Source organism: Pseudophryne corroboree, chromosome 6, assembly GCF_028390025.1.
Source record: "Pseudophryne corroboree isolate aPseCor3 chromosome 6, aPseCor3.hap2, whole genome shotgun sequence".
NCBI lineage: Eukaryota > Metazoa > Chordata > Amphibia > Anura > Myobatrachidae > Pseudophryne > Pseudophryne corroboree.
In genome coordinates this window covers 745,999,798-746,025,706 of record NC_086449.1, presented here as the reverse complement: position 1 = coordinate 746,025,706, position 25,909 = coordinate 745,999,798, and the positions used below count along the sequence as shown (strand labels likewise).

Below are 25,909 nucleotides of genomic sequence, written 5' to 3'. Positions count from 1 at the left end.
TAGGCATCTAGGTGTCATGTAGAGTATCACTGGTAATGCAATGGGAGTGTCGGTAAAGTATTATCCACAAAAAAGAGCTCCCAACTCGTAAATGACAAACGTTGTAGTGCATGGATAAATGAAACAGCAGAGAGCAAATGGTGCCAGGGCATACATAAACCCATATAAGTCTAGGATATAAAATCTTCAGTGGTACAGTCACTAAGCTGTCCCTGATATAGCCGGATCAGTACTAAGAACAGAGGTACACCATCTGTCCTACTTAGCATAATATTTAGCCATTGCATCCCTGCTTTTAAACATCTGTCTCTCATGACTTATCACATCATTGACCAAAGCCCTCCGATGAAGGAGGTTGGGAGGTAAGGATGCAAACCAGCTCCTAGCTGCCACCACCTTCGCCAAAGTAGTCAGGCACAGAACATATCAATATATATACCCAAACAGTGTGTATCTTCGACATCTAAGCCAACCAGAGGGGCAGAGCATAGGAAGCGACGGCTTAGTCAGGACAGCATCAGTCCAAACAGCAGACAGATTTAAAAAAAATTATTTTTGTTTTTCCATTAACAAAAAGTTACTAAACCACATCTGCCTACTCTCCCGAATGCCCAAGACACGATCGTATTTTGCCGAGCATTTCCCAGAGTGAACCAGCTTGTGAGGCTCAACAACATAATCACGTCTCATAATGTGGCATAGTACAGCGTACCACCTCCGGCATCTCCCAGGCAGCCTGGGTATGAAGTCAGAAAGTGTATCCCAAACTCATTTTTCAGTTTTAAAAGTCAGTTTAGAAATGTTAAGAGATTGGGTATGCTGGTAAAGGAGCATGTTTTTAGTTAAACTGCCGACACCGTTAAAATACTTTCACTGTGTCAGTATACTGGCGCCATCATAGTGGTGCCAATCTTCTGCTTGTGAACATTATGAATGTCGGAAAAGGCGTATGTATCCCCGTTAATGTACTCATCTGAAAGTAAATTTAGATGCCTCCACCTCCTCTTCCTATTTGGATACAGGCACCATCTTGAACATTTCCCCTTTAATGCACAGCTTATACCCACTAACTTAATGCACTAAATAATTCTGCGCCTTCTGGGCACAACATAAATACTGTAGTTCTGGTGTGCAATAAATAGGTTGTAAAACAAAGTCATCTCTAGGGGTTATTTGTCTATGGAGAGGTCAAGGGTCACTCCAGGGAGTTGCATTTTCTGGTCATTTAATCTGCCTGTGGGACACCACTCTAAAAAATAACAGAGTATATGTAATGCCTGGAGAGTATATGAATATAATGTGGCAAACACTCTCCTCTGTGTTCTACTACATCCCACTAGCTCACTTCATTCATCGCAGGGCCGGGATTAACAATGGGGCGGATGGAGCTGCAGCTCCAGGCTACCCCATCAAAATGGTCCCACAGGATCCACTGCTGCTGGAAACAGCAAGTCAGTAGCACCATAAAAGCCTCCCTGCGTTGAAAGATTTCTCTGCTCCTCCCCTTGCTGGCAGGGATGCAGGGTGATGTAGCCACTTGTCTGGTCCCGTGCCCCTCTGCAGGGCAGGCTAGTTGTGCTTGCTTAATGGTAGGGGGGTTTTCCCTCAAAGGGAGCGTAGTCACAGGTCTGTGATTAGGCCACGCCCTCGACTTTTCCTGGTCAGTCTGTCTACTCTTGCTGTGTCCGGAAGGTTCAGTGACGGGGAAAACGGGGTAGAGTGGGAGGGCTGTGGGGAACAGGGTATTTGTGTTGGAAGGGACAGGCTGGGTGTGTGTGTAGGGACTGGGGTGAACAGGGTGAGTGTGTGTGTATGGTGACTGGAGGGGACAGGCTGTGTGAGTGTATGTGTGTGGGTGGGGGGGCTGGGGGGAACAGGCTGTGTGTGTGTGTGTGTGTGTGTGTGTGTGTGTGTGTGTGCGTGCGTGCGTGTGTGTGGTGTGTGTAGGGACTGGGGAAACAGGATGTGTGTGTGTGTGTGTGTAGGGAGTGGGGGGGGGGCAGGTTTTGTGCGTGTGGTGACATGGCCATGTTCCTGGGATTAGTTGCATGCACAGACTGGGCTGCTCACATTGGAGGCTACGCTCAGGCTGGTGATCTGCATGTCTGTGGATGCTCGGTTCTTGTGCATTTGGCTGCACTATGTGCACTGTGATTGGCTTTGTTGGTGGCATTGGAGTGTGGCTGCAGGGGGGTTGCGGGGAGGGTCACTGGTTGTCCAGCTCAGGGGATCCCGCCAGCGGCGGTTTTAGGTGTGGGCTAGCAGGTCGGGTGCCCAGGGCGCTGCGGTCAGAGGCCGCAGTCACCCCGCCAGCGCCATCAGTACCCATCTGCTGCCTGCACCACAATACCCCCTTCACTTCTTGCTGCCGGCCGACCCCTGTCCTGGCCACTTCATGCTGCCAACACCTCACCACATCCTCCTGCTGGCTGCCCCCTCTCCTGGATGCTGGCTGCTGGCCGCCTCCTGCCACTTCTCACTCCCCTTCAGCTTCACGCTGGGTGTAGGTATAAGGAGAATATAGAGCTGCGGGACCACATGCGCCGGATGGTGAGTGACAGCTAGCTGGTGCAATTTGTATAATGGGCTACCTGGCGCAATGTGTATAAGGGGCTACCTGCTGCAATGTGTATAAGGGGCTACCTGCTGCAATGTGTATAAGGTGCAATGTGTATAAGGGGCTACCTGGTGCAATGTGTATAAGGGGCTACTTGGCACAATATGTATAAGGGGCTGCCTGGCACAATGTGTATAAGGGGCTACCTGGCACAGTGTGTAAAATAGGGTACTTGGCACAGTGTGTATAAGGGGAAACCTAGCACAGTGTGTAAAAGGGGCTACCTGGTGCAATGTGTATAAGGGGCTACCTGGTGCAATGTGTATAAGGGGCTACCTGGCGCATTGTGTATAAAGGGCCGGCTACCTGGCGCATTGTGTATAAAGGGCTACCTGGTGCAATGTGTATAAGGGGCTACCTGGTGCAATGTGTATAAGGGGCTACGTGGCGCATTGTGTATAAAGGGCTACCTGGTGCAATGTGTATAAGGGGCTACCTCGTGCAATGTGTAAAATGGGCTATGTGGCGCAATGTGTATAAGGGGCTACCTGGCACAATGTGTATAAGGAGCTACCTGGCGCAGTGTGTAAAATAGGTTACCTGGAACAGTGTGTATAAGGTGCTACCTAGCGCAGTGTGTATAAGGGGCTACCTAGCGCAGTGTGTAAAAGGGGTTACCTGGCACAGTTTGTATAACGGGCTCTATCTAGCGCAGTTTGTATAAAAGGCACTACCTGGTGCAGTTTATAAAAGGGGCTACCTGGTGCAGTTCTATAACAGACTCTACCTGGCGCTTTACCTGATGCAGTGTGAATATCTGGCTCTATCTGGAACGCCGTGAGCTCAGGGGTACATCGCCAGAGGGGGAGCTTTCGCACCCCTGCTTCGGCAGACAAGATGTTGACACATCTTGTCGATGTCCCTTATTTACCTGAATGTGTGGCGTTACACAACCCCTAGCCACAACCCTGCTGTTGCTGGTCACTCCCCATGCGACAGTACATGCGACGGTACACAATAGGCCCTTCATAAATTTTAGCTCCAGACCCATGTGGTCCTTAATCTGGCACTGCATACATGGCAAAAGAGATGTATGTCATCAGCTGTTATACCATACTCACCCACTCTCACCTAACTTCCATAAGACTCCTGAAATTGGCAAATTGGGCAATCCTCCCGCATCCTGACACTTATTGCTGAAGTGGGTGGGGGTCTATGGTGGCGCGATTCACCCCCCACTATGTAATACTAGGAATCCTGGCAACCTGTCGCTGAGTCATGGGGAACGTCGTGGCTATTCACAGCAATATGCCCTTCATCTCTTGCAGAGCAGTTCAGGGAAGCAGGCAGGTATGTAACTGGTTGGGATTTAGGGGTCCCAGCATGTTTTTGTGAGTGTGACAAAGTACAGCACTTACGGTACCGTCGACTCGTGGATTCCCCCCCCCCCCCCCCCCCCCCACTCCCCCAGTGGGGCTGCAAGCAAATATCTGCAAGTCGGCACTAAAAGGGGAAGAGAAGGGTGCGATTTTGTGTGTTGCTGCTGGCATTTGCATGCCGCAGCAATGACCCATTGCACCCTTTGCTGGGAATAGGTTTGACCCCTGAATGTTCAAGTTTAGTTGTCAGCTGTTTAATTTGAAAACATCTAACTCTTCACTGAAACAAAGCAAACAATGCAGACTTGCCAGCCAGGAGTGTGGTAGACCAGTGATGGGCAACAGGCAGCCCTCCGATTCTTTCCCCAGCTCTTCCTTCTTTATGATCATGTTTGTTTGCTATAGCATATAGCCCTTGTTTAAAATGCCTGCTGATATGTTATGACAGATAGCTGTCCCTCTGTCTGTCATTAAATGTACTGGTTTAACCTACTGTATTACTGAGATTTAGCTCAACGTGAGGCTCTTTTGAAGGTTCAAGATACACCCAATGTCTAAAGGCATTATAAAAGAATTTTGGATCTTCCAGATAGTATTCCACGAATTTATCACCATTTCAGTAAAAAAACATCCTTAGATTACTTTCAGTCTTCCATGGTCAGTTTTCTTATTCCAGAAAAGTGTCCGTTTATTTAATAAAAAGTGGCCTCCTAAACTCTTATTGGTCTGGAACCTCATCATCATCTAGCTAGTTGAACAGCTGGGGCAGTTCAGGTCAGTGTTCCTCTGCTTGATCTCAGCAGAAAGCATCTGCAGGTAATGGTGGAGCTGGGGAACTATATTTAAGTTCAGTGGGAGTTTCCAAGGTTTTTTTTACATTGTCCCACTTTCATAGGCGAATAAGGTACCATAGCGCCAGAGTCTTTACTGTCTTCAATGTAGCTGTGTGAGCCCAATATCTGTAGCAAGCACCAGAAACATGGTGCCACAGTCACTGGGTCAAACCCTGCAACGTGTGACCTCTTGACATATTTGACTATACCGCAGACTATTCTTTCTTTCATCTAAAAATGTTGTGTAACATGCAAAGAGATATCTATCAAGCTTTGGAGACAGATAAAGTGGAGATGTTGTCTGAAGCAACCAAAAGCTTATATCTGTCATTTATTTAACACAGTTTTTGAAATGACAGAAGCTAATTGTTTGCTTTGGGCAACTACTCCACTTGATCTCTGTTCCAAGGCTTGATACATCTCCCCTACATTACCATAAAAAAATGCAAATGGAAAAACCAGCTGCATCTTCAAATGTACAACAGATATATTTTACCAAATATAAATGGTTGACATAAGTAATTACATTTTGAATGTAAACATGTTTGTCTAAATGTAATAGCATCCAAGTTCCAGTGGTGCTGGACTTTTATGTGACTTTTTTAAAGAAGCAATCATTTACAAGGCAAAACCAACCTGGTTTTGCATTGTAAATGACTGCTGCTTTAAAAACAGGCAGACCTGCACAAAAGTCCCACACTTCCGGAACTTGGGTTTAATGTCAAATATTACTGAACTGCAATCACTTCATCTATCGGGTTTGGGTATGATATACAGGCGGTGACCATCCCAACAGTCACAATGCCAGCAGCAGAATCCTGGTGGACAAAACCCCAATGAATTTTGGTAAGTGTTCTAAGCCTAACCTACCCCTCCCGCAGCTTAAATCTAACTGTCCCCTTCGGCAGACTAACTCTTTCTGCCGCCTTCGGCAGCATAACCCTATCTATTTTACCCTCCCCGCAGCCTAACACCCTCCCCTCCATAGTGCAAACCCTAAAACTCACCATTAGGATCCGTTGGAATTTTGACCATTGGGAACTGTTCACATATTTATGACTAACAACTGTTTTTCTTATAGTGTCATGGTGAGCAACCAGATAACTGTGTCATTATATGGTCTTTTGTAATTTACAATGCAATCTTGTATAGCTATTTATAATGAGAAGCATGGTGCTTCCTCATAAGCCTTGTGATTGTGTTTTGTATCTTTGTCGAGGGTTTATTTACTAAACCGCAGATTTTCATGGTGTGTTTTACAATTAATAGCATTGCTAATTTAAATTTTGTGGAGAATGAACGCTGATCGGTGTCTTTGATAAGTCCCCTTTTAATAAATAAGCGCCCCAAAGCCATTTTACATATGACATTAATCAAAGATCTGTCCCTAACACAAAATTGTCATCTCATACAACAGGGGTGGGGAACCTCAGGGCCGAGGGCCGCATAAGGCCCGCAGAGCCACTTGATCCGGCCCGGCCAGGCTCACCTAGCTGGGTGCCCGCTGAGATTTTGTTACTAGTGGGCGCCTGGCTTCTTACCCTCAGCAGCAGCCGGAGGCAGCAGCTCACTCCTGAGCTCCGGCTTCCGGCTCTGGCAGTGTGCGTGTGCTGCTGTGCGGTGTTATGGGAGAGATGTCATGACTTCTCTCCCATAGTTCTGAGGCGCGGGCGGCCAGGCGGAGGGCAACGGTCCGGAAGCAGGAGCGGGGCTGGTGAGTATTGTTTTTTTTTTTCTTTTAATGTGTGTACGTAAGCATCGCTACTAGGGGGCATATCTAATGGGGCATAACAACTGACTGGTGGCATATCTAATGGGGCATAACAAGTGACGGGGCATATCTAATGGGGCATAACAAGTGACTGGGGGCATACTTACTGGGGGCATATCTACTGGGGCGTAACAACTGACTGGGGGTATATCTACTGGGGACATAACTACTGACTGGGGACATAACTACTGGGGGCAGGCTCATTTTTAAGTTGATAATTTTTGTATGGCCCCCGAAGGATTTTATAAATATCCAAATGGCCCTTGGTAGAAAAAAGGTTCCCCACCCCTGTCATACAACATAATACAAAACCCTTACAGGAATCATCGTAAGGACATTTGAGCACATCAAATTTTGCCCTTAACAGTAAAATGTTGACCTGGCTACATCACTTTGGGCCCCTGCCTCAACTGCTTGCTTCTCTCTTCTAAAGTACTTTGTGTTTGAGCCTCATTTACAGTAGCTTCTCATTTGTCATATGTGTATAGTTTAGACCAGTGGTTCTCAAACTCGGTCCTCAGGACCCCACACAGTGCATGTTTTGCAGGTAGCCCAGCAAGTGCACAGGTGTATTAATTACTCACTGACACATTTTAAAAGGTCCACAGGTGGAGCTAATTATTTCACTTGTGATCTGTGTGGAGACCTGCAAAACATGTACTGTGTGGGGTCCTGAGGACCAAGTTTGAGAACCTATGGTTTAGACTGTTTATATATATATATATTATATATGTATATATATATATATATAGATATATATATATATATATAGATAGATATAGATATATATATATTAATATGTGCTTTTATGTACAAAGCCATAACGCCCATAGCTTTTGGCTATGATGTTTTGTTCCATTTAAATCAGGTCAGTCGGTAGGTATGATGTTAAAGGTTGTTACCCAAATTTCATCATCTCCGAGAATGTATGAAACAATTCTGTAAAACTGGCCGCATGATGGGGGTCATTCCGAGTTGATCGCTAGCTAAAAATGTTCTCTGCAATTAAGATAAAAATTGGCACTTCTGCGCATGCGTATGCGGCGCAGTGCGCACGCGCGACGTACTTTCACAACGGCCGATGTATTTTTACACAGGGTCTAGCGAAGCATTTCAGTCGCACTGCTGGCCGCAGAGTGATTTACATGAAGTGGGCGTTTCTGGGTGGCAACTGACCGTTTTCAGGGAGTGTTCAAAAAAACGCAGGCGTGCCTGGAAAAACGCAAGCGTGGCTGGCCTAACGCAGGGCGTGTTTGTGACGTCAAATCCGGAACTGAATGGTCTGAAGTGATCGCAAGCGCTGAGTAGGTCTGGAGCTACTCAGAAACTGCACCACATTTTTTTGTAGCCGCTCTGCGATCCTTTTGTTCGCACTTCTGCTAAGCTAAGATACACTCCCAGAGGGCGGCGGCTTATCGTTTGTACGGCTGCCAACAACTGCTAGCGAGCGATCAACTCGGAATGACCCCCGATGTCCAAAACCAGCATTTATTCTGTAACACATTACACCTCAGAGTCAAACAAGGGTTAAACCCCTTTTTTTATATAATCCACATGGGGGGTCATTCCAAGTTGATCGCTCACTAGCAGTTTTTAGCAGCCGTGCAAACGCACAGTCGCCGCCCACCGGGGAGTGTATTTTCGCTTTGCAGAAGTGCGAACGCCTGTGCAGCAGAGCGCCTGCAAAAACATTTTGTGCAGAACAAGACCAGCCCTGTAGTTACTCTTCGTGTGCATTGAGTCTAACGTTGGTGGGATGGCTTTTGACGTTACACACCCACCCAGCGTTCGCCCAGCCACGCCTGCGTTTTCCCTGGCATGCCTGCGTTTTTCCAAACACTCCCAGAAAACGGTCAGTTGACACCCAGAAACGCCCCCTTCCTGTCAATCTTCTTGCATTGTTCCGTGCGACTGTAAGCTTCGCTAGAACCTGTGCAAAACCACAAAGGACTTTGTACCCGTACGTCGCGCGTGCGCACTGCGGTGCATATGCATGCGCAAAAATGCGGATTTTTAGCCTGACCGCTGCGCTGCGAACAACTGCAACTAGCGATCAACTCGGAATTATCCCCTTTGTCAGATGCACGGCCTGTCCCATTAACTGGCTCTATGCCTATGGCCCTCATTCCGAGTTGTTTGCTCGCTAGCTGCTTTTAGCAGCATTGCACACTCTAAGCCGCCGCCCTCTGGGAGTGTATCTTAGCTTAGCAAAATTGCGAACGAAAGATTCGCAAAATTGCAAATAGAAATTTCTAAGCAGTTTCTGAGTAGCTCGACACTTACTCTGCCACTGCGATCAGTTCAGTCAGTTTAGTTCCTGGTTTGACGTCACAAACACACCCAGCGTTCGCCCAGACACTCCCCCGTTTCTCCAGCCACTCCCGCGTTTTTCCCAGAAACTGCAGCATTTTTTCACACACACCCAGAAAACGGCCAGTTTCCGCCCAGAAACACCCACTTTCTGTCAATCACACTCCGATCACCAGAACGATGAAAAAACCTCGTAATGCCGTGAGTAAAATACCTAACTTTTGAGTAAAATAACTAAGCGCATGCGCTCTGCGAACATTGCGCATGCGCAGTAAGCGACTAATCGCAATATAGCGAAATTCTGCAACGAGCTAACAACTCGGAATGAGGGCCTATGTCCTTGGCTAATAAAAACTTTTGTGTATATGAACATAAATTAATTTTATGGTGGAAACGTTAAACTTGACACGCGTTTCTTGGGCACTTTGGATTCACCTGCGGACAGGTTGGTGTTTATTTAGTGATGTGTAATTATGGGCTTAAAGTGAGCAATGTTTTATTGGAAAATAATATCTGGACATTCACTGAGCAGCAATATAAAATCCCAGGTCCGCTGATTTTCTGGCTCCAGTCCCGACAGCCTAATATGGCAAAGTGTTTTGATGCCAAACCTAACAACCTTCCATTGAGTGCTGTGCCATGGGCATCTGTTTAGAATACGTTTAAATTTCAATGTCAGCCTATTTACATTGACATACACCATAACTGTACTTTTTATCTTTAACACAATGCAGGCACCAGCAAAACCCCGACCCCCATTCACCTCCCTCTTGCATGAATAAAAGCACTTATTTTCTAGTCTGACAGGCTATGCTGTGCATAAGGCTCAAAGCCTAGACACAAATGAACATTGCTGTAGTACTGAATTAACGTTGAAGGGTCAGAATACAAAACAAAAGGGAAATAAATATAAATGTATTAAATAATAGGAAAGATCCCATATAGAGGGGACCTGTATCAAACCTTCTAAGGGGAGCAGATCGAGAATATGTCCATGGCATACTTTCCGGGAACAGCCAGGAGGCTCACGAAAATGGGCAAGTGGGCAAGTTTCCCGAAGCCGCCTGCTTCCTGCTACCCAGCCGCCTACTAATCTAACACTATTGAATCATGTCATCATTGCCATGCCCCCCACTTTACAATGCTGGTAATCTCAGCATTATCTACTGGGGTGTAGCTAGGACAATGTGATCACGCAGCCACGCCTCCACCCACTCTGTGTCACACCCCCTCCACAACAACACTGCCAAGCCACGGCCACCATTGTGTCGACCTGGCTGCCCCAATCAAGAGTTTAGATACTAAAACTATTATTATTTTTTTAATTATTATTATTATTCTTATTATTATTATTATTATTATCATCATCAATATCATTCTTGCATAATCCCATAGAAAAATAGGCTTGCGCTTTAAACAAATACCAGGTGCAGTGGTTTTATGGGCATCTTGAAAAACTGTCCCCAAAGCGGTATGCTGTGATGGTATCACATGATACACAGGCATATTGCAATAGTTGGTCTGGGATAAGTTCACCTACAGTATATAAGCATATGGGTATATCAACATTGTGTTTACTATGGGTAGATGTACTTGAATATGACGTAGAATCTACATAAATCATGTGTGGGGATATACATATGGAAAGGTTAAGACGTAAATTATTACAATAACCCATTGTTACATGCAAAACTAATGATGCGTATAATTATGCCTCTATATGGCTCTTTCCATCCTTTAGTGGTTTAGTTGATAATTTGATAGAGCTATGGAAGTGTAAGAAGCATTATTTGGGTTGAAAAATCTGACACATGGTTACCCATAGGGGGGATATTTAGATGAACTATATATGATATTAGTGGAATGACACAGGACAGATGATAGTGCTCACCTTTCCTTCTTCGGACGAGTGTTTTTCCAGATGCCCCAAATAATCTGAAATGGGATTTATCAGAGAAAATGACTTTACCCCAGTCCTCAGCAGTCCAATCCCTGTACCTTTTGCAGAATATCAGTCTGTTCCTGATGTTTATCCTGGAGAGAAGTGACTTCTTTGTTGCCCTTGTCTGGAGAAGGAAAGGTTAGCGCTACCATCAGTCCTGTGTCATGCCAACAGTAAAGCATTCTGAGACCATTCATGTGTGGGGTTGCTTCTCAGTCAAGGGAGTGGGCTCACTCACAATTTTGCCTAAGAACACAGTCATGAATAATCAGAATCAGCTTTATTGGCCAGATATACTTGCATATACTAGGAATTTGTCTACACAAGTATACCTGGCCAATAAAGCTGATTCTGACTCTGATTAAAGAATGATACCAAACATCCTCCAAGAGCAACTCCTCCCAACCATCCAAGAACAGTTTGGTGATGAACAATCCCTTTTCCAGCATGATAGCAAAATTGATAACTAAGTAGCTTGGGGAACAAAACATCAAAATGTTGAGTCCATGGCCAGGAAACACCCACAGACCTTAATCCCATTGAAAATTTGTGATCAACCCTCAAGAGGCAGATGGACAAACAAAAACCCACAAATTCTGACAAACTCCAAACATTTATTAGGCAAGAATGGGCGGCCATCAGTCACTATGTGACCCAAAAGTTGATTGACAGCATGCCACGGCGAATTGCAGCGGTCGTGAAAAAGAAGGGTCAACACTGCAAATATTGACTTTTTGCGTAAATTTTATGTAATTGTCAATAACAGCCTTTGTAATTTTAGTACAGTATACCCTAGTAACATCTGACAAAAAGGTCTGAAAACACTGAAGCAGCAAACTTTGTGAAAACCAATACTTGTGTCATTCTCAAAACTTTTGCCATGGCTGTTCTAACACAATAATATGCACGGAGAATCATTCTCAGCCACACTGCAGCTACGTACAGTAAGTCACTACATACAGTGTCTGTGCAGCTCTTGGTGCCTTATCGCAGGAACAATGTATATCTGCTTTATTCACAATTTTTTGCAAAACCCCCTCTGTGTGAGATGCAACCAATCACAATTGCTGTTCATGATCGCTGTTCACTGCATTTTACAGCAGGTAGTGTGGGACCACAATTATGCACTGCAAAGCAAAACACATCATCAAACCCCCATGGTCCACATACTTGACTCAGCAAATGGGTGGTAAGGAAAGACTATCACGTTCTCTGAGGAGCATGAGAGAGCCTCCATAATTCGGGAATCTCCTGGATATTATGGGAGAGTTGAGAAGTAACAGCATAGGCTTTGGCAAACAACGCAAGGTCTGTACTTCACCATGAGTGTCAGGACTTGTGGACTTAATGGACATTCTTAGAGTCAACAATTCAGCAGTTCCTTTATAACCTGTCTTCTCTGAATCAACAGCTTTAATTTGTTATTGGGAAAATTCAGAAGAGTAAAGTAGTGACCTGGATGTCTGATTTTTCTCTAATCAGAGGCTCTGCTCGGTGTTGCAATAAGTTGCTCTTGTACAGTTTATGGGTCCTCGGTGTGTAATGTACAAGTAGTACATACTCCCTACTTAGACAAATGTACCATACCAGAAAAGCAATGTAGAGGAAAATTATCAAACATCCTCACTTTTAATCCAACCTAGACCATGGAGACCTGGACAATGGAATTTTTTTTATTATACATTTCCAGCCATACAAATTTTAGTTCCTAACTAGCACGTAAGTGACAGCAATCCCGACTCAAATGCAAACATTTATAACAACACACTTTGGATTTATGTATGTAATAATGAGAGACAGGGCAAGTTATGTGCCATTATCTAGTGCTGGATTCACTGGAAGTTACTAATAAATCCAAAATTCCCACTCTGAGAAGGATGGGCTACAATAGTAATCCTCCAAATTGTTTTGAATACCTATAAACATAAAAATGCAGGATTTAGGGAGAACCGGTTACTTTTTGGGGGAAATACTGGTTTATTTAGTATTATACGGTTTGCCCGATATAGGTGTTAAAAAGAAAAAAAAAGAAAATAAATAAATAGACAAGCAAACAGTATATCTATATATCTTATCTATCTATCTATCTATCTATCTATCTATCTATCTATCTATCTATCTATCTATCTATCTACACTACTCAAAAAAATAAAGGGAACACTAAAATAACACATCCTAGATCTGAATGAATGAAATATTCTTATTAAATACTTTGTTCTTTACATAGTTGAATGTGCTGACAACCAAATCACACAAATATTATCAATGGAAATCAAATTTATTAACCCATGGAGGTCTAGATTTGGAGTCACACTCAAAATTAAAGTGGAAAAACACACTACAGGCTGATTCAACTTTGACGTAATGTCCTTAAAACAAGTCAAAATGAGGCTCAGTAGTGTGTGTGGCCTCCACGTGCCTGTATGACCTCCCTACAATGCCTGGGCATGCTCCTGATGAGGTGGTGGATGGTCTCCTGAGGAATCTCCTCCCAGACCTGGACTAAAGCATCCGCCAACTCCTGGACAGTCTGTGGTGCAACGTGGCGTTGGTGGATGGAGCGAGACATGATGTCCCAGATGTGCTCAATTGGATTCAGGTCTGGGGAACGGGCAGGCCAGTCCATAGCATCAATGCCTTCGTCTTGCAGGAACTGCTGACACACTCCAGCCACATGAAGTCTAGCATTGTCTTGCATTAGGAGGAACCCAGGGCCAACCGCACCAGCATATGGTCTCACAAGGGGTCTGAGGATCTCATCTCGGTACCTAATGGCAGTCAGGCTACCTCTGGCGAGCACATGGAGGGCTGTGCGGCCCCCCAAAGAAATGCCACCCCACACTATTACTGACCCACTGCCAAACCGGTCATGCTGGAGGATGTTGCAGGCAGCAGAACGTTCTCCTTGGCATCTCCGGGCTCTGTCACGGCTGTCACATGTGCTCAGTGAGAACCTGCTTTCATCTGTGAAGAGCACAGGGCGCAAGTGGCGAATTTGCAAATCTTGGTGTTCTCTGGCAAATGCCAAACGTCCTGCACGGTGTTGGGCTGTAAGCACAACCCCCACCTGTGGACGTTGGGCCCTCATACCACCCTCATGGAGTATGTTTCTGATCGTTTGAGTAGACACATGCACATCTGTGGCTTGCTGGAGGTCATTTTGCAGGGCTCTGGCAGTGCTCCTCCTGTTCCTCCTTGCACAAAGGCGGAGGTAGTGGTCCTGCTGCTGGGTTGTTGCCCTCCTACGGCCTCCTCCACGTCTCCTGATGTACTGGCCTGTCTCCTGGTAGCACCTCCATGCTCTGGACACTACGCTGACAGACACAGCAAACCTTCTTGCCACAGCTCGCATTGATGTGCCATCCTGGATGAGCCGCACTACCTGAGCCACTTGTGTGGGTTGTAGACTCCGTCTCATGCTACCACTAGAGTAAAAGCACCGCCAGCTTTCAAAAGTGACCAAAACATCAGCCAGAAAGCATAGGAGCTGAGAAGTGGTCTGTGGTCACCACCTGCAGAACAACTCCTTTATTGGGGGTGTCTTGCTAATTGCCTATAATTTCCACCTGTTGTCTATTCCATTTGCACAACAGCATGTGAAATTGTCAATCAGTGTTGCTTCCTAAGTGGACAGTTTGATTTCACAGAAGTGTGATTGACTTGGAGTTACATTGTGTTGTTTAAGTGTTCCCTTTATTTTTTTGAGCAGTGTATATACATACATACATACATACATACATACAGTGCCTTGCTAAAGTATTCACCCCCCTTGGCTTTTTACCTATTTTGTTACATTGCAATCTGTAATTAATTTTTTTTTTATCTGAATTTTATGTGATGGATCTGCACAAAATAGTCTAAGTTGGTGAAGTGAAATGAGAAAAATTTATATAAAAAATATTTTTTAGAAATAGAAATCTGAAAATTGGCATGAGCATATGTATTCACCCCCTTTGCCATGAAGCCCCTCAAACGTTCTGGTGCAACCAAATACCTTCAGAAGTCACATAATTAGTGAAATGAAGTCCACCTTTGTGCAATCTAAGTGTCACATGATCGGTCAGTATAAACACACCTTTTCTGAAAGGCCCCAGAGGCTGCAACACCACTAAGCAAGAAGCATCACACCATGAAGACCAAGGAGCTCTCCAAACAAGTTAGGGACAAAGTTGTTGAGAAGTACAAGTCAGAGTTGGGTTCTAAAAAAATATCTTTGATGATCCCCCGGAGCACCATCAAATCCATCATCTTCAAATGGAAAGAACATGGTACCACAACAAACCTGCCAATAGAGGGCCGGCAACCAAACCTCACAGACCGGGCAAGTAGGGCATTAATCAGAGAGGCAGCACAGAGACCAAAGGTAACCCTAAAGGAGCTGCAGAGTTCCACAGCAGAGACTGCTGTATCTGCACATTTGACTACAATAAGCCGTACACTCCATAGAGCTGGGCTTTATGAAAGATTGGCCAGAAAATGAGCCATTACTTAGTGTTAAAAATAAGAAGGCACGTTTTGAGTTAGCCAAAAGGCATGTGGACGACACCCCAAATGTATGGAGGAAGGTGCTCTGGTCAGATGAAACTAAAATTGAACTTTTCGGCCACCAAGGAAAACGCTATGTCTGGCATAAACCCAGCACATCCCATCACCCCAAGAACACCATCCCCACAGTGAAACATGGTGGTGGCAGCATCATGCTGTGGGGATGTTTTTCAGCAGCAGGGACTAGGAAACTGTTTCGAGTCGAGGGAAAGATGTATGGTGCTAAATACAGGGATATTCTTGAGCAAAACCTGATTCAGTCTACCTGTGATATGAGACTGGAACGGAGGTTCACCTTCAAGCAGGACAATGACCCGAAGCATACTGCTAAAGCAACACTCGAGTGGTTTAAGAGGAAACATTTAAATTTGTTGGAATGGCCTAGTCAAAGCCCAGAGCTCAATCCAATTGAGAATCTGTGGTCAGACTTGAAGATTGCTGTTCACAAGCGGAAACCATCCAACATGAAGGAGCTGGAGCAGTTTTGCCTTGAGGAATGGGCAAAAATCCCAGTGGTAAGATGTGGCAAGCTCACGGAGACTTATCCAAAGCGACTTGCAGCTGTAATTGCAGCAAAAGGTGGCTCTATAAAGTACTGACTTTAGGGGGGTGAATAGTTATGCACGCTGAAGTTTTCTGTTATTTTGTCCTATTTGTTGTTTGCTTCACAATAAAAAAAACATGTTCTGTGAATGAAATGATGCAAACCTATATATATAAAACTTGATTTTGATTTTCTACTCCATTTCTACAGAATACAGATCACAGAAAATGGCTTTTTTTTCTTTAAGCGTATATAGGGGCATATTTACAGGAATTGGTCCTAACATCTATCATTTCTTATCATGGCAATAAGAAATTATCACCACTTACAACGACTAGCATCATCTTTAGGTGGTGTCAGCTGCTGGGGCCTAGGTCTGTAATACTTTGTATTCTGTAGCTTGGTAAATATGAAAATGTAACAACCACAGGAACTGCTGCTTTGTGTTCAAAAGTAGAGAGACCACTGTGGAGATATTTGCTACTGTCCCCCCTTCTTATAGTGGGGATACTTATGCCCTTATTTATCAATGAGTAATACATTTCACTGTGAGTGATAAACTGTACCAGCCAATCCGCTCCTGTCATTTTCAAATACAGCCTGTGACATGGAAGTTAGGAGCTGATTGGCTGGTGCAATTTATCACTCACAGTGAAATTTATCACTCATTGATAAATAAGGGCAATAGTTTTTATCGATACTTGCCACAAAATCCCCTTGGTTAATATGCCCTAATTGGTTATGACCAATAGAAGAGATGCCTTTTTCTAAACTGTGAAGCCTATTTCACACCTTCTCCCAGTAATATTTTCCTGTGGAATTTACTTAATTGACCAGATATTCCAATTCCAGAGGCAAAATAATCACCCCTAAAAGAAATAATAATAATAATTAAAAAAAAAGAATATGGTTCCCAAATTATATTCTCGACCCCAGTCCCCGGGTACCTCAGCAGGTCTTGGTTTGCAGATTTCTTTAATCATGCACAGGCAAGTTGCTCTGTTTTCCTGGGTCAGTAATTATCGGTATCCGGACTCCAGGTTGACGCCAAAAAATGTCGACACACCTTAGGTCGACACCAATTGGTCGACACACCTTAGGTCGACACCTGAAATAGGTCGAAATGGACAAAACGTCGACGTGAACAAGGCCGATATGGAAAAAGGGCGACTTGAGTTTTTCACATTTTTTGAACTTTTTCATAATTTACGATCCACGTGGACTACAATTGGGAACGGTAACCTCTCGCTCGCCATGCAAGGGGACATGGTGCACTAATTGGGGTTCCCGGTCACTCTACAAAGAAAACGACACAAAAAAACTCATAACAAACTCATGTCGACCTTTTTCCATGTCAACCTTGTTCATGTCGACCTACTTCAGGTGTAGACCTAAGGTGTGTCGACCTGTGTGTCGACCTTTTTGGTGTCGACCTGGAGTCCTATACCCGTAATTATCTCACCTGCTTCCACAGACAGAGATCATCGAATCATGGACTGTTGGGAAATCTTTAGGGATGAGATGAAGAACCAATGCTCTAGGAATCACATCAAACTTTTTGGAAATTGTTTCTTTTTTTATTTACCACTTATCACCATAGTTACATCATTACTGCATGTGTAATAATACCCTTGTGCTAATAAATAGGAAAGACTGAAATACATTAACACAAACATGACTTACTTCGTTAACTGCCATGTCTAACTAATAAAATGGAGTAGAACAAAACTGTGGTTTAAAGACACCCAATTAAATGCATATTTAGGATTCCATGGGTTTACTGTAACAGTAAGCATTGGGTTAGGGTGAAATTCCAGTCAGTAGCTGCAAAAGATTTACTGATATCGAAGATAACTCTCTGCACGAAGCATAGCAGGTATCAAATAGCACAGGGTGAAGTGTACGAATGCTGCAACGAGCAAGACTTCAGATGACACGGTGTCCCTAGAGGATTATAATGTTTTCATGAAATATCACATGACAGTCTTTGTTCCTAACCACTATTGGCTGTGGTGCATTGACCAAGCCTGGGGACCACACACCACAAACTGTTTTTGTTCTGCCCCTTACTCATTGGGACGGACCTAATTCTTTAACTTTCAGTCTAAACCACATTACTTTTATTATGAGAACTCCAAACAATCCTGTTATCACATAATGGCACTATGCACAGCAATGCTGGGTTAGATACAGCCTAATGGGACAGGAGCTGAACAATTATGGTAGGTCTATTGTGCACAGAGAGCCCCAGCAAAATAATTGTGAGTTGCTGGGTTGGGGATCAGTACGAGATCCCGGCGGTCAGGAGACTGACAGCCGGGATCCTGGCGGCAAGCGCAGCGCATCCCCCCGTGGACTTGCTGCGCTCGCCATGCTTCAGGCCCGGTGTTGACCAAAGGTCGCCACAGGTTTCTATTCCCCTCCGGGTGGTGGCGTGCACCACCACTCAAGAAGGGTAACCAGCCGGCGGTCAGGACTCCGACCGCCGGTATTTCAGCTGATGTTGGGATTCCGGCGTCGGTATCCTGACCGCCGGAATCACGACAGGCGATCGATTGACTGCCTCCCGCTGGGTTGAAGGGATCATTTTACACATTCTGGTATATTGATATCATAACAACCTACAAACAAATACAATACAGCCCCATCTGAACTGTAGACATACGGAGCCCCATAGCCTGATGAGCAGTGTACCGGCCCTTGCAGAATGTCTGCTATACAGTTCAGAGCCTCAGAATCTGATGACCAGTACAGAAGTCAGAGCTCTGTTTTCCAGAGACCAGTACACAATGCAATTTCCTTTCTAGTGTAAAGTATACAATACAGAACATCCGCTGAGGGTTAGTAGTACACAATAAACCATTCTGGTGCTAAGTAGCCAGCGAGCGATCAACTCGGAATGAGGGCCTATGTACTAAGCTTTGGATAGTGATAAATGGAGAGAGATAAAGTACCAACCAACCAGCTCCTGTCATTTTTCAAAACTGCCTGTAGTATGACAGTTACGAGCTGATTGGCTGGTACTTTATTTCTCTCCACTTTATCACTCTCTAAGGCTTAGTACAGTACATTTCCTCATTAGCCTATTCAGGTGGTGAGTATTAAAAAAAGATATGGTGCCCATACTACTGTTCAGTATATATTAGATAATTGTGTTGCCTAGTATATAGTGCAGGCCCCCAATATCTGGCAGCTACAATAGTTTGCCAACCTCCTTTCTTAGGTGCCTAATATATGAGCTAGAACTCATGTGAAAGTGACTGTTATACCATGTAGGGGTGTAGTATGGCTGACCGGCGGTCAGGAGACCACCGGTCAGCTTACCGACGCCGGGATCCCGGCAGCATACCGACGCCGGAATCCCGGCAGGGAGGGGCGAGTGCAGCAAGCCCCTTGCGGACTCGGTGGCGACGGTCGCCACGGGCTCTAGTCCCACTCTATGGGTGTCGTGGACACCCACGAGTGGAAATAGTCCCTGTTGGTCGGCATGCCGACCATCAGGATAGTGAGGGGTCGGGATGCTGGAGGAGGTCATGTGACTGTCGGTCTCCCGACCGCCGGTCACATGAATACCACCCCCATGTAGACCCCACAGTCTGATTGGGTGTGACTTAATAGATCTACAGTACAAAGATAGTCAATAGGTCAATTCAAAATGTTCAAAATGCAAAGGTCGACGAGGTCAAAAGTTCAACATGGAAAAGGTAGACAGTATAAAAGGTTGACAGGGTCAAAAGGTTGCCAAGAAAAAGGTCAACACACTTTTTTTTTGGAGGGGGGGTTTTAAGGTCCGCACTTGTATTTGTATCCGACGCAGAATCAGGCTCATTGTATACCGATCCATGGTCTCAGGAGGCAGGCAGCATTTACAGGCCCATCCCACTGGTCAGGGGCGTATTAAGTGAGGAGGGGTCCCGTATGCAGTCTCCGTCCAGGCCCCCTACTCTTCAGCTGGCAGCGTATTGTGTGAGCGCTAGTAGACTCTAGAGCTGTGCTAGTCTACTACGCATGCGCAGGTCTCCCGGGAAATGCCAGGATAATGGCCGCACTGCCGCAGCCATGGTAGGAATCAGGAGAGGAGAGTACAGAAGAAATGGGTGCACCCATTATAGATACACCCCTGCCTCTGGTGTATCTAGTATGTCTAGACTTCATGTTCTGATGGATAATGTGCAGCGCTGAGACTCGTGCCCTGCAGATTCAGGACCACCAGCTTCCTTAAAAACCCAGCACTGATACACAACCAGCTTAACGCTTCAAGCATCTTCTAGTAGGCAACAAAAGCCACAAGTCCGTAGTATTACAGAAGTCCCTTCGTTCATGTCAACACTTTGCAAGAAATTTTTTTCACCACTGAGTTAGAAGGGGGGGTGAACTGGCTCCGTTACAGCCCCCAAAAACACTCCCATTGTAATCCACCGCTGACATTCAGCAAATCAGCGCTGTTAAATCATTCACATTGCAACTGCCAACAGATCACATTAAGCACTGGATAAAGAATGTCAAAGAAATGACATGTCTGATTCCAGCGTGTAAGGTCAGAAGTTTGACTCAGCATTTAAATCTAGAATTATCGGCTGTTACTGCAGAGAAGCAATCTGTTTCTTTCCAGAGGATCCTTCAAGTTCCTGGCATAGCTGAAGTAATCTGGGAGACAGATCGGTCATTTCATTAAAAAGAACAAAACCATATTAAAATAGATGTGTGCAGCTGTCAATATGCCCACTGTTATTTATGCCTACCAAGTGTGGCGGGATATGGAACTCAGGGACGACAGTGACTAGGTTGACACAGATTATGTCGACGACTATTGATCAACAATGAGTAGGTCGACAGGGCCATTATGTCAACATGAACAAGATCGACATGGAAAAAGGTCGACATGAGTTTGTTTGTTTTTAAATTGTGTCGTTTTCTTCGTAAAGTAACCAGGAATCCCAATTAGTGCACCGTGTCCCCTCGTATGGCTTGCTTCCATGTCGACCTTGTCCATGTTGACCTAATGGCGATGTCGACCTATTTCTGGTGTCGACCTAGTCACTGTCGACCAATAGGCATCGACCTAAGGTGTGTCAACCTAAGTGCTGTTGACCCAGAGTCCGTATACCAGTGCGGTGTGCTCAGGGTGAGACACAGAGGCCTATTCCTTATGCCTTCATTTCTGCAAAAGTTGTTGAAAATTTCAATTTCCAATGGGACAATTCTCTGAAGGACGGATGGGGCATACACACTATATGATGATCAGGAATACATACGGGTGACCAACTGACAGGATGCTGGCTGTCACTATACCGGCAGCAAGATCCCGACAGGCGGTATATTAACCGCATCCCGATGATCATGCAGATTTGTCTAAAGTACCATTATCACATTACACCGATGCGTCCTTCCTCATCTGGCCTCTGTACGTTATGAGTCGTGGCACACAGGGTGTACGAGAGTCGGCAACTCTTGTGCGATTTGCCAACAATGAGAGGTTTTGGGGTTTTTTTGTGTGAAAATGCGTCTTATTCGCATTGCTATGTGAAGAAGACGCACAAGCAGACTACGCTGAATAAAATGATATGCGGCATGTGTATATTCTGTTTGCGACTGCAGCTGTACCTGCATACGAAATGTTACAATGTCAGTGGAAATCACTGTAACATAGCATTTCATAAGCAGATACAGCTGCAGTAGCACACATAATATACACATGCCGCATATCCACATACTCTGTTTGTATAGTGATGCTAATAAGACCCATTTTCGAGGATAAAGACGCACAAAAAGACGTTCGGCATTAGTGAACGCGCTCAGGAGTAAGCAACGATGAGGGGGTGTTTAACAATGTGGCCATTCTTTACAAAGGTAATGCTAAGGATATCCAAATATCTCCTGCTTACCTTTGAGTGCAGTTGTGACACCCCATCTGGGGACTTAGGGGTCTATTTACTAAGCCTTGGATGGAGATAAAGTCGCTGGAGATAAAGTACCAGCCAATCGGCTCCTAACTGCTATGCCACTAGCTGTGTTTGAAAAATGACAGTTAGGAGCCGATTGACTTAGTAAATAGACCCCATAAATTCATCAGAATACTAAATTCTCATATCTCAGCATCATAGCAAGATGAGCATGGCTACATCTGTACAATGCCGTAAAAAAAATCCCTTCCACTTCCTTTCCCAGCATTCCCGGTGCAAGGCATCACTAGCCCATTGTACAAAATACCCTTAGTCACGGCAACCAAAATACCTTATGACCTCTGAAAGTAATTTTAATGTTTAACCTGACGCTAGTATATGAGGATTTGGAATTATGGTCTAATGAACGCTCAAACACTGCTAACACTTACTCATTTTTACCTACCTCTTTTTTTTGATTGTGACAGAATACAATATGTTTGGGAATGACAGCACTAGAGTAAAGGAAAAAAGGGGGTTACCCAGAGGGAGAAATCTCTTTTTTGCTGCACAATGGAAGGCTTATATACTGTAATGAAGGTGGAATTGTCCTTTAACAGTACAATTAAGTCCAATCATCATCAATGATTACTTACAAAAGTCTGCAGCACCAACAAATTATACCAAAAAACAAATCATATCTAGAAACGCAACAAGGACACACAAGTATGACGGAGAAGGCATAGACATGACTCAAAGGGTACAGTGCGTCCAGCTCGTGAGACCGCACAATTGAACGAAAAGGTTCCTTACTAGGTGCCCAGCGTAAAAGAGAAAACATTCCTCTAAGGTTGCATCATGCATTCCTGGACTCCTGCAGTGGGTCAGAAAGCGATAGGTCTGTTTCTGGTTAGATAATTGCAATCAGTTGACATGATAGGAGAAGTGATTCAAAGATGAGACAGGAAAGGAGTCACCAATTAATCTGAAAATAGCCAATAGGTGACAAAAAGGAATTTGTTTTGATAAGAAGATACATAATTCAAGAGGTAAAAAGTGTACAGTCCTGTGAGCTAAAGCAGTCCTGGGGATCTATCCCTGGATAACGGTCTGTAATTCATGAATGTGGGGTAAGCCCACCTACCTTCTGGGAGACTGACGAGTTTCGGTGAATTCTCTTGGGCTCCCGGTAGAGCAGTGCACCCTCCCGGATCCCACCTACTTCCCTTAATGACATGATTTGTATTTTAAGACATAAAACCAGAACATCCATGTGATCTGACATTTGCCCTGTCTATAAACTCTGTTTCTCTTTACATGGCAAATGCAGCAGACTATTTTGGAAAAGAGTGAACTTTCCAGCTTATGGGTCTGTTCAATTAAAGTCAGAATTGCTGATTCGACCTATTTAATGGAGCTGCCGTTTTTCCGACTTGTTGGAAAACACGTGGATTGGCGGATTAGCCGTGGATCCACATGTTTTGACGAATTAGCAGCCAATTCTGACAGGTTTTTCTCCTGTTTTCGACAATGCTGATCCGACTTCATGAAAAGTCGGATCAGCATTGTCGAAAACGGGCAAAACCTTTTGGAAATGCCCACTAATTGAATTCTGACTTGTCGGATCCTGTCCGTCGGAGAAGATCTGACAGGCATTGAATAGACCCATTAGAAAAAAAAATCCTTTATCAAAAACATGGAAAAATCAGGAATCATGATCCCTGCTTGTAAATTTTTTAAAAATGGCCACTGACAGCGCCTATGATGGAGGGCACACCAGTGGTGGCTCCATCAAGCGTCTAAGCAAAACTATGGTTCATCAGACTGTCCACTGTAAGTACACCACTGGAGCCCTTAAAACTGCATACAATATGTATTTGCAGTTGCAGGCTCAGACACACTCCTGAAAAGGTTGTGGCAAGCCTGACAGTTTCATTTATGTTGTATATAACTCATGTTGGCAAGGGAACATCGGAATTTCCCAAGTCTTCATTTCTCCTGTCACATTTGTACTTTTATTATATGGTATGTTCTCACATAGGGGCCTGATTCCGAGCTGCATGCAATTAGCACGTCATTCCGATGTTCACGCAGTTGAGTGATTTTTAGTAACTGTGCATGTGGAAGCATTTCTAAAACCACTACGGTGCATGCGTGAACATACGGTTGCGTATGGGGCCGAGGGTATCAGAAATAGGGTGGGACAGCGTTGCGGGTTCCTTGGCGGTGGCTGGCAAATGGCCTGAATTGAACACAAAACAATCTGTCTAATGGGTGTGATATGGGGTGCCCCTGGCGTGTCAGGGACAGCGGCTGCGTTCCCAGATGCACATGTGCAACCATAGAAGGCTGGAATCAGATGGTGAAGCTGCACCTGCCATAGTACTGGTGCGAGTGTTGATGGTGCAAGTGTTGGTGCACCGATGGTGGCCTCTAAAGATTTAGTGGCGGTATCACAGCGTTTAGAGAGGCAGAGAGTGGGCGGCTCAGTCCTGGCATATTGAGACACTCACTTGTACACCATAGAAGGGCTAATACTAGCATGTGCATATTATCTCAGCTGCAACTCCGGCAACAGATGCTAGAGTGAACGCAGATGCCCCCATCCCTGAATCAAGCCCATAATGAGGCAGTGTAGAGCAACATACATTATATGGCCACAGGCGTGCGCAGAGACTGACTGGCGGGTGCCGCTCCGGACTTCCCCCCCTCCACGGCATTATAGTGTTCTCTCACCTCCCCTGTCCTGGATATAAACTGCTCACCTGGGCGGCCCAGATGAGCGGACCAGGTGAGCAGTCTATATCCAGGACAGGGGAGGTGAGAGAACACTATAATGCCGTGGAGGGGGGGAAGTCCGGAGCGGCACCCGCCAGTCAGTCTCTGCGCACGCCTGTGTATATGGCATACGTCAGCTCGCCACCTCCATCCCTTTAAACTCATTTAAATATCTCTTCCACCAGTAAGAAATGTTGTTTTTGCATGTAGAAACAGAATGAGGTTGCCTCTAGCCTACATTCAGTAAGAAAGCTCCAATCAGCTAAACTCCTCCCGTAATAAAGAGAAGAATGTTGAAGCTGCTGCAATTACTGCATTACTACCGGCACTTACTGATATAAACAGGTGCGATAGTACAGACAGCAGGTTATCTATCATGGGTGCAGGGCATATAAGCCCATGGGTCCAGGGAGGCCCCAATCTGCACACCCTGCACCCAGGACCAGATGCCTGCGCTTGCGGCTCCAAAGCTCACTATGCACCATCTTTCTAGTGATCTATTCTAAAAAAACAGCACCGCCAGTGCACACCATAGTCTTGCGCTCTCCTGCACATGCTCCATCTTTCTGAATTCATCCCAGGACAGATAGCGCCGCAAGATAAGCATATTAAGCCGAGGTGCCTCATGGACAGGCACACTGTAACAGGTATGGGGGGCCATGTCATGGTGGTGGCACCTCCAGCTATTAATATTACCCTGAGTGAGGTTGGCACAAAACTGTAATTGTGCTACCAGTTACATTTTTGCAGCTTGGGAAATGAACCTTGATGTCCCTTTAAACTGTACATTGGGATATTTCCAATTGTTGAAAAATATATTTTATTTTAAACCAAGAGTCATAGTGAAGCCTGTACAATGCAAGAGGTTTTCGGGGCATTTGTAGGAACTGAAGGATGTGGGAGCCAGGGTTACATTACCATTGCTTTTAACAGCTGAAGAATTATTGTCCTTATCAGTCATATTTAGGCCGCTATATTTCAGCAGAATAAACAGTCTGGTTGTCAGCTTATCACCCTCCCAACACCTTATTACAATGCTGGCTTAAGACGTATGTGTAGGGCACTTCCACTCTGTGGCTTTTAATAAGAAACGAGTATTGTTTATTTTTTTTAAAGCAACGTTAATGATGCACCATAATTCAAAACTATAACAGGCGCATTTTGTATAGCTTATTTTCCAGTCAATTATCCAAAAATAATAACCCTTGTCAATTCAAATAAACAGTGAGAGAATGTGGAATGCCTAGGCAGGAAAACCACAAAACACTGTAAGGAAAAGCAAAGGACTCACCAAAACCTGCAAATTGGGCACCAAAGTGTTTTTAAACTGCTATTAAATGGTCACATTCAGGAGTCTGAAATTTAGGA

At 44.8% G+C, this 25,909-nt stretch overlaps 1 protein-coding gene across 7 annotated transcripts in view; it reads right to left on the bottom strand.

Moving 5' to 3' along the window:
• Positions 1 to 25,909, bottom strand: part of CALD1 (caldesmon 1) — a 267,520-nt gene that overhangs the window by 198,574 nt on the left and 43,037 nt on the right. Inside the window, exon 1 of one of the 7 annotated variants that reach the window (XM_063928508.1) lies at positions 10,742 to 10,896. The exons of the other annotated variants lie outside the window; for them this stretch is intronic. The gene's annotated coding sequence lies outside the window, so the exon portion shown is untranslated. Of the gene's footprint in view, positions 1 to 10,741; positions 10,897 to 25,909 lie in introns of those variants that run through there. 7 annotated transcript variants of the gene reach the window in all.